The sequence below is a fragment of the Notechis scutatus genome, chromosome 4 (assembly GCF_049901735.1).
Source record: "Notechis scutatus isolate UNSWTSFEM ecotype Mainland chromosome 4, rNotScu1.2, whole genome shotgun sequence".
NCBI lineage: Eukaryota > Metazoa > Chordata > Lepidosauria > Squamata > Elapidae > Notechis > Notechis scutatus.
This window is the reverse complement of record NC_142012.1, coordinates 73,145,571-73,158,454: the sequence shown is the minus strand read 5'-3', so window position 1 is coordinate 73,158,454 and position 12,884 is coordinate 73,145,571. Positions and strand designations below refer to the sequence as shown.

The 12,884-nt window shown below is 37.2% G+C and overlaps 1 protein-coding gene across 3 annotated transcripts in view; it reads left to right on the top strand.

The window, feature by feature from the left end:
- NDST2 (N-deacetylase and N-sulfotransferase 2) overlaps positions 1-12,884 on the top strand; it is a 68,932-nt gene that overhangs the window by 14,541 nt on the left and 41,507 nt on the right. The window contains exon 2 of one of the 3 annotated variants that reach the window (XM_087963752.1): positions 2,048-2,116. The exons of 1 other annotated variant lie outside the window; for it this stretch is intronic. The gene's annotated coding sequence lies outside the window, so the exon portion shown is untranslated. Of the gene's footprint in view, positions 1-2,047; positions 2,117-10,219; positions 10,376-12,884 lie in introns of all 3 variants that reach the window. One more of the 3 variants, XM_087963753.1, reaches the window with a different exon arrangement.

Genomic DNA, 12,884 nt, shown 5'->3' with positions numbered 1-12,884 from the left:
ATCTTCTTTAAATTGAGTTCAGTTCATGGACACATTTGTGTTGTTTTCTTGTCAATAATGTGGAACTGTCCTGTTCTGGTTCAGTCTATAGTTTTGGGATTCCTAAAAATCTAAATACTAGCCCATCTTCCTTGATTGGACATGATTTCACTCTATCTACCTACTACCTATTTATACATCAGTTTATGTTAGTAGCTGTAACCGTATAACTTTTCAGTTAATAATATAAAATAATTAGATGCTGTGTGGAGAAATAGTTCCTTTTGTTCTTGTTGAATCTTCTGCCAGATGTTGCCAAGTCTATATACATTGAGGAAGATGCTTTTTCCACATTAGCTGCCTCTATTGTACTTTACAGCTTCTAAACATTCACTTTTGATTATCATACTTGCAAACTAAACCTTCAGTGTCTCCACAGATAATTGTTTCAAGAGCCCCTGATCACTTTGGTTGCCCCAGATTGCATCTTTTCTAGCTCTGATACTTGTTTTTAGCTGAGAAGAACGTATCTATGCACAGTATTGCAAGGGCAGTCCATTATAAATTTGTGTCTTTTACGGCTAACACCCAATAAACTGAACTTTTTAATATGACTGCCCATTTTATTAAAGCATTTTTCTATTTCTTTAATACGTCTTTTTTGAACCTAATTAACTATTTTAAGTCCAGTATAACATTTAACTCTGTGAAGTGTTTTTCATTCGTTTTCAACATGACTATCTTACCAGTCACTCCCAACATTTATGAAAAGTTAACCTTGATTCTAATTTTAGAAAAGCTTATTTAGTGGAGAGGTAGCATACTAAAAAAAAAATCTAGAACCAAGTCCTGTTTCTTGGCAACATGTTATAAAATTTTTGTTAAGCCCAATGTTTGGGGCACATACTAGAAGCTGCATGCTATTAAAAGTTGCCACAGCTAGATAGGATCTAGGTGAAAATAAATTTTAAATTAAATTTAGTTACTTAAACAGAGTTATCTGTGTGTTTAACCATTTTTCTGCTTTGTTGTATAAGCAGCATATAAAAATATCAGTGATAAAATCTGATGGCTGTCTGTGACCTAAACTTGTTCATTCTGAAATTTAAATGTCCTGAGGTTGGACATTGAATAATTGTTGGTTTTCCCTCTTGTAGTGATAAGGTATACATGATATCAAGTCATAAGGTGTACAAGATACATTTAGTGATTGTTCTAAGTTATGACAGACTTCCCCAGGAGTACTTAGGACCTGATTCTGAAGTTCCAATGGCCCCCTCCCTCATGGTCACCTGAGCATATGTTGAGTGCTCTGTAGCCAATCCACATTTACATCTGTTTGCAGTATCCTGCGTTCACATGACTGTGTTGTATGAAGTTTTTGCTAAAAAGTGGCATTTATTTCTAATTTTGCCAAAACTGTCCCATTGTGAACCATTGGTTCACTTAACAACTGTAGTGTTGGCTTAACAACTGCAGCATTTGCTTAACAACTAAAGCAAAAAAGATAGTAAAGTTAGGTTTGTCATAAACGTGACCTGCTTTTCGACTTCCATGACTTACAACCCTGATGGGCAGTCTCCATTACGGTTATAAATCTAAGACTATCTGTATATACTAATACTGTACACATTAGTTGAGAAAGACGTTGTTTATAATAAGTTACTTTCCATTTCCTGTTTCACCAAACTAGAAAAAAATGCATGAAGCTGCAAACAGGATATAACTAGAATGTTTTGTTGAAATCAAGACTATTAGTAATTTAAGAAAAAGAATTAGAGCATATCATCTGATAAAGACAAATATAAAATGCCATGAATGTAGTAGGAGTGGCGGTTCACATAGAAACGTTTATTGTGAACAGATGAAAAGAGTTAATGACAATGTCACAGTCAATTTGTCCTTAAAATTCAAATGCAATTTCATTCTTCCTATCTCTGTATTTTTTTCCAGAGCAAAACTCAAGTATCTAAGGCTAGAAAGAAATTTTGCCTTGCTCCACTATTTGTATAATAATGTCATTCTTAAGTCACTCAATGCTACTTCTCTGTAACTTCTGCATCCTCAGAGGCTGTCCATGTCTGAGTACAAGATCAGTAGACCTTGATAGAGATTTGAAATGACAGAGGTTTTAAAGGTAAGTAGCTGTTCTCTTGGTATATATTTTTATGTGTTCTAGATTCATTGCTGTTATTAAAAATCTAATTAACCTCATTTCCAAGAAGGCTTATTGTTAGCTTTGGTTGGAGTACCACCTGTCATGATTTTGTGGGGAGTTAATCTTTGCACTTTATCCAAAAGCTGCAGATTGTGCAGAATACAGGTCTCAGGTTGATCCGTGGGCCATCTGACCATATGCATGTATGATAACATACTATTGAAACAAGTACATGTTTCAACAGAAATCCTACAGCTATCACACCAGGTTGAAGGTTTTATATAGGATATATATGAGGCTCTGGTCAACCACTAAGACTGTGAGAGGACATCCTACGGATACAGCAGCTCCAGTGATTCTGACTCTTACTGTGGGTATACAGTTTTCTTCCATAAACTAAAAAATGGACCTTCATCCATCTTGCACGGTAGTCTTTCCAAATTTAGATGATCTCCAGATGTGCCTAACATAATTCTCAATGATGCCTTTGTAACTGGGGAATATGAGGAATTGGCATCCACAATTGTGGAAATCTGCAGTTCATTTTTTATTCAATACCCAGAGGATGTGGTATGTCACATCTGTTTGGGGGCTAAAAATAGGTAGAGATGGTTGTCGAGCCATCACAAAATTAGTTAGGATATTACTGAGGAGGGAAATAGATTAGCTGTTGCTGAGAAGAATTTGCCATATTGTTTGGGGCACATGCACTTAATATAAGCTGTGCTTAGCAGATAGTGTGAATACATGGTCAGGATTCTTTTAACAAGACTTCTCATGCTATAAGCTGATTTGCAAATGATGAGGGTTGGTGGTCATTTTCAACCAAGCCCAGACAAATTAACTTGATCCACATGATATGTGCTAACCCATCATGTGAATAATGCAAGAACTCAGAACATTTCTGCAGTATGTCTTCCTACACACAGGCATCCCTTGCTGAGTTGCCTGCACTCTCCTGTAATGGCCAACCACTCTTAGAGGCTGCCTGAAGTCATCCTTCCCCTCTTCCAAGAACAGCCTTTCCTGGACTCTGACATCACGCCCTGACCCTGAGCCAGGCAGCCACGCATGGTGACGCTTTCCCATCATGAGAGGGAAAGACGCTTTGCAGTAGGAGGCCAGTCAATCCTAGCAGTCTATTAGTGGAAGCCTTGTCAGGATGCGATTGGACAATCTAGAAATAGAAACAGGCCCATTTATTTATTATTTTAGACCATGATGGCAGCACCAAGCTTGAGAATCCCAGTACTAAGCCAGAATGTGGTGGCAGTGTGATGTATAAGCCATCCATTATTAGAGTTTCTTCCATAAACTCTGCTATGAAATATGAATCTAGCTACTCAGCATTTCTACAACATACTAAACATGCATTAATCACAGCTAAGGCTGTCACCCCTGAAGGTCGCCTTGGTGATTCTATAAAGCAGGATATGAATTGTCAGATCCCTGGTGGTTTTCATGGTATCCCAGCAACCTTTGTGCTCGTGGGCTCTTTGCAAAGATTAGCCTTCCTACATGGCGGGTGGGGGAGAGGAAGCTCTTCCAGCAGCCATTCCTCCCCCCCCCCGCCCCAAAAACTTCAGGGTCTTGGAGGGAGCATCGGAGAGGGTGCTCTGGAATTGGTTTTATTTTCCCAGAAGACTACTAGCTACATAACATTAGCTGTTAGTCCAGGCTTGTCAGGTCACGGTTCAGGTAAATTAACTTAGAACAAGCTGCTGTTAAGACATTCCTTTTCAGTCACAACTTGATCCATAGTTTGGGCTAGGATGCAACTTACAAGTAGCCCCCTGACTGGCGACTACAGTTGGGAGCAGAATTGCTGTTGCTAAATAAGTGAGTCGTGCCAATATGCAACTTTTTTGCCATGGTTTTTAAGCGAATCACTGTAGCTGTTAAGTGAGTCATGCAGTCATTAAATGACTCCAACTTCCCCCACTGGCTTTGCTTGTTGGAAACCAGCTGAGAAGGTTTTGCACATGGAGTTCAGACAACCCTGGGACGCTGTCATTGTTGAAAACACATGCCGGTAGCCAAGTGCTCAAATTTTGGTGGGGCCACTGTCCCAGTCGTAAATGCAAAGACTGGTCATAGGCCACTTTTGAGTGTTGTTGTAACTTTGTTAAATGAATGGTTCTAAGTCAAGGACTAACTGTACAGTATGTCTTATTAGGCTGTGTGAACCAAATATATAATTGATGTGTGATTTGCTTGCTTTTCACCTGCTGCGGTCCACATCACACCACATGTGCAATGCAAACATTGCAAAACAGCATTTTGCGTAATTTAATTGAGACAGATGTTCTTGCTTTGTGCTGTGTTAATAAAAATAATTTTAACACTCCAGTTTTGCTGCTAAAAGCATGTGCATATGAAATATATATGAGCGCTTAGAACCAGAATACTAATCATTAATAGTTCTGCCCTGAAGGTAAAAGATGAAATGCTATGGCAAATGGAAGTGTACCAGATGCATTTCATGCTGCATAAAAATGGGTTCCGTGTTGCCTAAAAATAGGCTCTGTTTGTTGCAAAGCAAATATTAATATAACATGAGATTATTACATCAATATAATGTAATTTAAAATGAAAATATGTTAAAACTAGGATTTCACATATATTTTACCCATTACAGCTCACCAGTTTGCATTCTATTTTGTCTGATCATATTGCTAATAACATGGGAAAAAAGATAAATGGAAATGGAAAGATTCACTACAATGTAAAATTCCCCTCGTTCATTCCGTTGTTCCTTTGTTGGGCTTCAGAGCCTGTTTAGAGATGTTTATTTTTTCAGCTTTTCTCTGTAATTCTAGTTTTTGTTCCTGCTTCTGTGGGAGAACGCTAATTGAGTCGACCTTTGCAATTGATGCTTGGCCAAAGGCTTAGAGCACCCGATGGCCAGCAGGACTGGGGTTAACGGCACAGGGAACACTCCCATGTGGCTCACGGCTCAGTGCCAATGGGTTAAATGTTCACATGTCCCTTTGCTTGTACTCCGCTAACTAACAATATTTCTTGAAAATCAATGGCTCTGCCTTCTGCTGCTAGAAAGGAGTTAACTAGTTCAGGAATCAATTTAGGTAGGATTTGAAGTGGGAAAGGTAGGAACTTAATTTGGTCCTTGACTTGTAGAACGGGACCAAAAATGTTAAGAGTTGCCTTTTATACAGATAAGAAAACAATGAGATCATGCCCAGTGCTTGACCACTACAGAATATGGCAAGACAAGTTAGGGCAGAAACACACCAAGTAAAAAGTACTAGGCCCTGGGATATTCAACATGCTGAACATAGATGATCTGGATGAGAGGATGGAAAATACATTGATCAAATTTGCAGAGGGGGAGGGAACCTTGGAGGACAGCCTCGGGGTTTAGGAAGATTACAAGAATCTGGAAATATGAGCAGAAACAAAAACAAAAAAAGAATTATAGTCCTCAGCTTATAACCATTTGTTTAGCAACCAATCAAAGTTACTGAAATGGCACTGAAAAAAATTATGAAATGAAAAAAATGAAAAAAATGGCACTGAAAAAAATTACTTATGGCTGGCCTTCGCACTTAATGACCGTGCAACATCCCTGCTTGTCACACGATTGCAATCCAACTACTTGGCAACTGGCTCACACCTACAGCAATTGCAGCATCCGGCCGTGATTGCCATTTGTGACCTTCCCCAGCTGGCTTCCGACAAACAAAGTTAACAAAGTCAGTGGGGAAACCAGCAGGAAAGATTTCAAGTCACAGCCATGTAATGTCTTGCTTAACTATCAGGACAAAAAGGTCATTAAATCAGGTGTATTTACAGGATTACTCACTTAACACTCAATTTTTTGGACCCAATTGTCTTAAGTCGAGGCTGCCTGTAATTTCAAAAGTGGCATGAGTAGGAAAAAATAAAAGACTTGCGTTTAAAGTGAGGGAGAACATACTGGGCAGCAACATACACAGTATAAATTGCACTGTCTTCATGACTCACAAATTGAATATGAATATGTATACTGTAGCCCCCTCCCCAAAAAAGAAAAGAAAAGAAAGTGTGTGTGCACGCACACACACGTAGGGGATATAAAGGCTTTTCTAACAGTAAGAGCAGAGTTTCAGGAGGTAGGATTTCCTTCACTGGAAGAATTTCAACAGCAATTAGATCGCTTTCTGTCAGGTATGCTGTAGGGGTGAATGCCTGCTTTAGACATGGGATTTGGACTAAATGACCTCTAAGTTTTCCACGTGTTTTAACAAATGAACTGGCATCATTTAATCGGGTAGGTTAAAGAGTTTTGGAGTGTCTGGGTCTAAACATCTCTTTGCTATAGACATGGGAAAGATACTGGCAGCTTCCCCTGGTTGAAGTTACCCAGATAAAAATAAGCTTTTATTCCCTGTATATGTATTTAATATGCTTTGATTAGATACAGAAGCATGTTAGTCCAACTATTTTTACTAACGTCTGCAGAAATGTTATGTAAAAGTGAAATTCATGCAGTATTTTTAAGCTTTTAAGAAAGCAGAGTTTCATTTTCTTTTCAAACTTTAAATTCTTGCGCTTGATTTTTTAAGTTAGAGCTGACCCTTGCTCAGATTGGTGAAGGCATATCTTTCTATGCAAAGCTACCTCCTGACAAGGGAGAGTTTTTCGAAAAGGTCATTCTCTATTGACTTTGCTTCCTGCAGTTGGGCAACTCTTTGGCCTGTTATTCTCAGTCCTCTTATCTTTTAAGCATCATCAAGCAAAGTCCTTCTGTATCAAAGTTGTTTCAGTTAAGGATCTAAATGAATATTTTGCCTTAAGTCATCTCATTTCCTATTTGGCATACTTTGGATAAAATGTTTGTTTGGTTAAAATATAAATGGGATATTATATTAAATTCCATTTCCTTCACAAAATAAGTATAAAGTTATGTGGATTCCTCCCCCATTTCACTACCATTTTGTCTTGTAATATAATATGTTGAAAGATACACTCAAGGAGAAAAATGTAAGTGAGACAAAGGGTGAAAATATCACACATCAATTCTGAATAATCAGTAGAGGCATAAATGAAATATTTTTCCTCAGGTAGTAGTTAATAACCAAGCACTTCCAAGAGAGGCTTAAGAAAAGGATTTATTTTCCTTTGAACCATTAGAAAAGAGTTTAGTTTGAAAGATCAGTAAGTCAATATTACTATATTTTAAATTTCCTTTGTTATAAAAGCAACAGCATGCAGTCTATTCTATGTATTTTTCATTTGTTTGTTCGTTAATCCTATCCTAATGGATGCATCCTGTTATTAAGCAGTTTGCTACAGAAACTTGGAGAAATTATATATACAGAATCACCTGGTTTCAGGGGGCAAAAGAAGGGAAAGATGGAGGCTCTCATGAATGCATCAAGAATGCCGTACAGGTTAAAGGGCCTGGCACGCCTAGAGTGCCCTAGGGGTAATGTCGGGCATAGTATTTAGTAGGCGAGAAGGTTGAGGTAGATCCTGCAACTCTTCTAAAAACTGAAGAATCAGACTTGTACATTCCTATTTTAAAAGAATAATGTTCTTTATTTTTTTCTTGATGGATATCATTTTCATTTTAAAACAAACTTTATTAATTATAGAACTAAAATATCAGACAAACACATACACAACACACAGAAAAGAAGAAGAAAAAGGAAAAAAAGAAAATGATTAAAAACTAACAATTCTACTATCGACAGTCTATGGTTCCTTGTTTGTTATCAATATTGGTGATATATTGACAAATACATCTTATTGCGAATATATAATTACTACCTCTTTTACATTTTACGTTGTTATATTTTCTATTTTTGTTCTATCCAGTCATACCAGCATTCCCAGCTTCTATAATATTCTGATATTTCTTTTTCCTTAAGTGCTAAGGTTACCTTATCCATCTCTGCACAGGCTGTTATCTTCTGAATAACCATTTCCTCTGTTGGAATATCTGCTTGTTTCCAACACTGTGCAAAGGTTATTCTGGCTGCAGTAAGAATGTGCAGTATTATATATTTGACTTTTTTAGTATCATTTTCATTTTAAATTAGCCTTTATAAGTATAGTCTTGTCTACAGTGAACCGAACTGAAGGATACAGATTTTATGTCTGTCTGTCTGTCTGTCTGTCTGTCTCCTGGTTTCACAAAACATGCTACACCAGGAGTATCACTACATACTGTATATTCATATTATATCAAACCAATATTATATCAAATAAATCACAGCATGCTGAGGCAATAGCTGGGTTTCTCATGGATACTAAACCCCACACTGATCGGTCCCATTGTAACCACATCTAGCAAGTTGTGCAGTTGTGCAATTCTAATCATCCTGCCACCTTTGTTATAATGGAGTTGCTGAATATGGATGAGCTGAATAGGAGCCATGCCATCAGGGCTTTCCTCAAGATCCTACCTTTTGAGTGAAGAAAGGGCGCATGAGGTTTGCAGACGAGTCTCTTTAAGGAAGGGGGGTCTGAAAAGCACTAATGACAGAATAGCTTTTTCAGGCAAATAGAAAATGAAAAGAATGAAGGGTTTCTTGGTCCCTGTTGATGTATGTGGTGAATCTGTGAAGCAAATGAATAATATACAAGGACTTCTGTTCAACAGGCCTTGAACTAGAAGACCTGCAAGGTTCCTTCCAAATCTGTTATTTCTATGTTCTAATTGGGATCAAAAGTAAGTCAGTATAATTGATCAGATGACTCCTGTTCCCAATATTTGCAGTTTGCTCTGATTCCCTGTGTAAGTAAAGCTGGCATTGGGCCCAAATTTTGAGATAACAACATCAAATAAATTGAAATATTGCAAGGTCATTTTTAGCCACTTTATGGGAGACGGTAGAATAAAGTTGGTTGATGTTCCTAAAAATTATAATTTAGCATCATTTAGAAGCCCCTACTTTTTCCACCTTAAAAGGAAATCTTATTTATTTCAAATCTACAAAACAAAAACAATTTGTCCCAAAAGTGCTTTTCCAAAAGGCAGTTGGACTTCCCTTTCTTTCTTTTTTTTCTTGAAAAAGTTTTGCTTCTCATCCAAGAAGTTTCTTCAATTCTGATTGAATGATGGGGAATGGAAGCATTCAGTCAGAACTAAAGAAGCTTCTTGGATAAGAAGTAAAACATTTTCAAGGGGAAAAAAAACCCCAAGAAAGTCAAATTGCCTTTTGGAAAAGTACCTTTGGGACAGCCACAACCTGAATGATTGAGAATCTCCATAAACATAGAAACAATTTTTAAGTATGAAAATAGATTTTGTTGTTGTGATACAGATATGGACGAGCTGAACTCTCATTGTAACTTGCAGTAACTTTAATATTTCCTTTCCAAAACTACATATTTTGTAGTTTATAGTTTGGAATATTATATGTGAACTTCTGCATTTGATGACTTTCAAAAAAAATCCATAGAAACATTTAATTTAGCACTACTGAAAGACACTCTTTTAAGAAAAGTTTCAATATGTGACAGCGCCTGTGAACTAATACTAAAATCTATAAAGTAAATAATCCCATCTCCTGCAAAAATGCCTGACCATCGGCTTATAATCCTTAGCCATTTACTTTTTACAACGTGGATTAGACTAACTGTAGAATTAACTTCACTGAGAATCAGCAAAGCATAGATGGATCTAGGGATTAGGGATTTTTCTCCCTTTTTATAGATTACTCCTAAGAGAAACTCAAAATAATCAATAATAGTTGAAGAGACAGGTCTCTTTCTGTTAGAAGTAAGCAAAGCAGGAAGTTGCTTTTTTCCTGTACCTGAACAGACTGCGTTTCCTCCTTTTGCATAACATTTTTTTTCTGCAAGGAAGGGAGAAGATATACAGATAAAAATGTTGGCTGAAGATAGAAGCCGACCTTTGAAATGTTTGAAAAATATCCTATTTTTCTCAGACCAGTTCTGGTGTAGTGATGTGTGTGTGTCTGTGTGTTTTGCATTCTTCCCACCTACTGCCCCTTTCTGGTTACCATGGAGAATCCAATGTTGGCTGCATTCAGGCAGGTTGCTGAATAGCTCTGAGGTTGATAGATGGTGAGAATCGTTCATCTCTTTACCTCCCTCCCTTTCCAAACACAGCTCTGCTGGCAGTTTGAGCTTTCACTGGTCAGAGAATGGCTGTCAGAGGCATCTGAAAGGGAGGCCGAGAGCATTGTGCTGAGAGGCTCTTTCAGTTCTGAGGATGAGAGCAGCCAGGCTGGGAAGAGCCTGGAGATTTAACCATCAGCCAGTGAGGTAGCTGAAGCTTAAATGTTTGCATGCGTGATTGTTTTTTTCACATGCAAGCCATGCACATTTTACCAAGCACACAAAAACATCCTGCTTTCCCCCCATTTCTTGGGACTCCGTTTCTGGTAGTGATGCATTCTTGGATAGATAAAAAAAGGTAAGTTATTTTTTGACCTCAGAATTAAATTGCATTTCTTGTTAAATGGACTCTGCTTAACTGATATGGATCTATCATTTTAATTCTGGGTGGTTTAGACAATATATATGGCTGAAATATATGAGATGCCTCTATATCAAGCCAGGTTCAGTTTTCTGTTTTCTTACCATATTCATTGTTCAGAGTTATTTAGAAAGTTACCTAGAATCCCCATTCTTCTTTAAGAGGAAGTTTGGATGGTATTCTTTAGTTCTACATTATTTATGCTCAAATGAAAATCCACATAAATATTTAGCTGCATGGTGATAATTTGATGGCCCTCCTGAACAAAGATGTGGCTCATAACAGAAAGACTTTCAGAGAAGAACTGTATGGAACTAGAAGCCAGTTGTAACTCAAACAAAGCAGTCCCGTCATTTGAGAAGCATTATAATTTCAAGTCAATGGTTAGGTTTTTACCTAGGGTTTTTTACCATTATTTTCTGAATAACAATAGGATGGATTTACATTTTACATTAAGCCAGAGTTTAGTTCTCATATTGCACTTAGCCAAAAGTGTACAAATGACATAATAACTGAGTACAATATCATATTCACTATGGTAGTAATACAGTTCTGTCTTGGGGAGAGGAGGCTTTATCTACTTCTCAGAGTTTTGATTTGCACTGCTATTTCAAAGTTTTGTTGATGTTATATTGCTGTCATTTCATTGAAAGTTTCCCACAGCAAGGCTGTTTCCTGTCAGGCTGGTAACTTCCGGAGTTGCTAATTCAATCATCCATCTGCTTTTGTACTATAGTATAGAGGTACGGGGGATACATTCTTAATTTGATACTTGATGAGCTTTTGGGAGAAAGAGGCTTTGAACTATATAGGATGAAAACATACAAGCTCCTTTTGGGCTTTCTGATTTTGAGTTTACATCTATATTGCCACTTTTAGCAAATGGAATAGAATTACCTTCATTGTCAACTCCAAGCTAGAGACCAGAGAGTGAACCTACCTATGCTTGAACCTGCAATTAACAACTAATACCAATTATTCTTTTGGGAGAAGCAGTCCTCTTTTCACCACGTACCAAAAGCAAAAGTTTCTAGGTTGGTCCACTAACAAATCAATGCTTTAAAATACAAAATAAATTACATGTTTGTAAACTTCTTGGTAAGAGCTTGTTCTTTTTTTTAATCTATGCCTTATTTTGTCCCTGTCTTCTGACAAAAGGTGGTTTAATTAGGCTTGAAGATGTCGGGGATGCTTTTCACTTAAACAAATGAGAAATTATGACCTACAACTTGGCTTAAGAGAGTGAGGATTTCCATTCCTGTAGTTCAGCCAACCAGAATCTGGCCCCTTAATCTTCTGCCTCACTACCCCCACTGTGAGCCTGGCCATTATCCCATAGGAGAGATTTTTTACCAAGTGCTCCAGACATACCACCATCAACTATCAATGAATTTGCACTTTGGGGATATGAATTTGTTTTCTTATCAGTATGCTTGGACAGCTATTACAAGCTGTTATTATCTCTTAAGACTGAAAATTAAACTAGGCAAAAAGTTACAGTAATTGGGATTGCACTGCCTAAAAAACTCAATTCTTTCTTTTTTTAAACCCCCAGCTGAATTTCTATATGTTCAAAAGAGATGGGTTAATCATATTCATTAATGCCATACATGTATTCAGCATGGATTTTTACAAGCTGTATTTGGTTTGACTTTAAAAGATACTGGCATATTTTAATTGTTTTAAAATTACAGCACTTCAGTGTTGAGTAGGATAGGCTGCATGAACCCCTCATCTAGAATTTCACTGTCTCCTAGTTGTTGTGCATCTACCCCAAAGTAACTTGTTCCTGTTTTGTTTTTTCTTTGAAAGGCTTGTAACTGTGACCCAAAATATTAAGTCCAAAAAGTAAGAATTGCCTGCACTTGCTGAATCGTACTGCTTAAGATCTCACCATAGGTTAAAATCCTCTTTTCTGTTTTGTATCTATATTTGAAGCATCTAGGAATATCAAGATCCTTTTTATTTATTTTTTTGGCTTTCATCTCACACTAAAATGTTCCTCTCCTGAAGAGCATTTGAAAGTGTATGGATTTCTTTTTGAAGTATTAGACGATTTTATATACTTTTTATATGCATGACACTGAGTTAGCAGAACTTCAATAAAAGAGTAATAAATTTAGCCAGGTGGACTGTTTCTTTGTGGCCTAAGAAAAAATTGAATTTTGAGAGTATAGTGAAAAGAGGGGGAAGAATTTTGCTTCCCTACTCACAAAATGGTGTGATCCTTTATAATTTGGCCACATGAACTGTTCCAGTTACTGTTTTAATCTAGAGAGCTGTATAAATACCTCC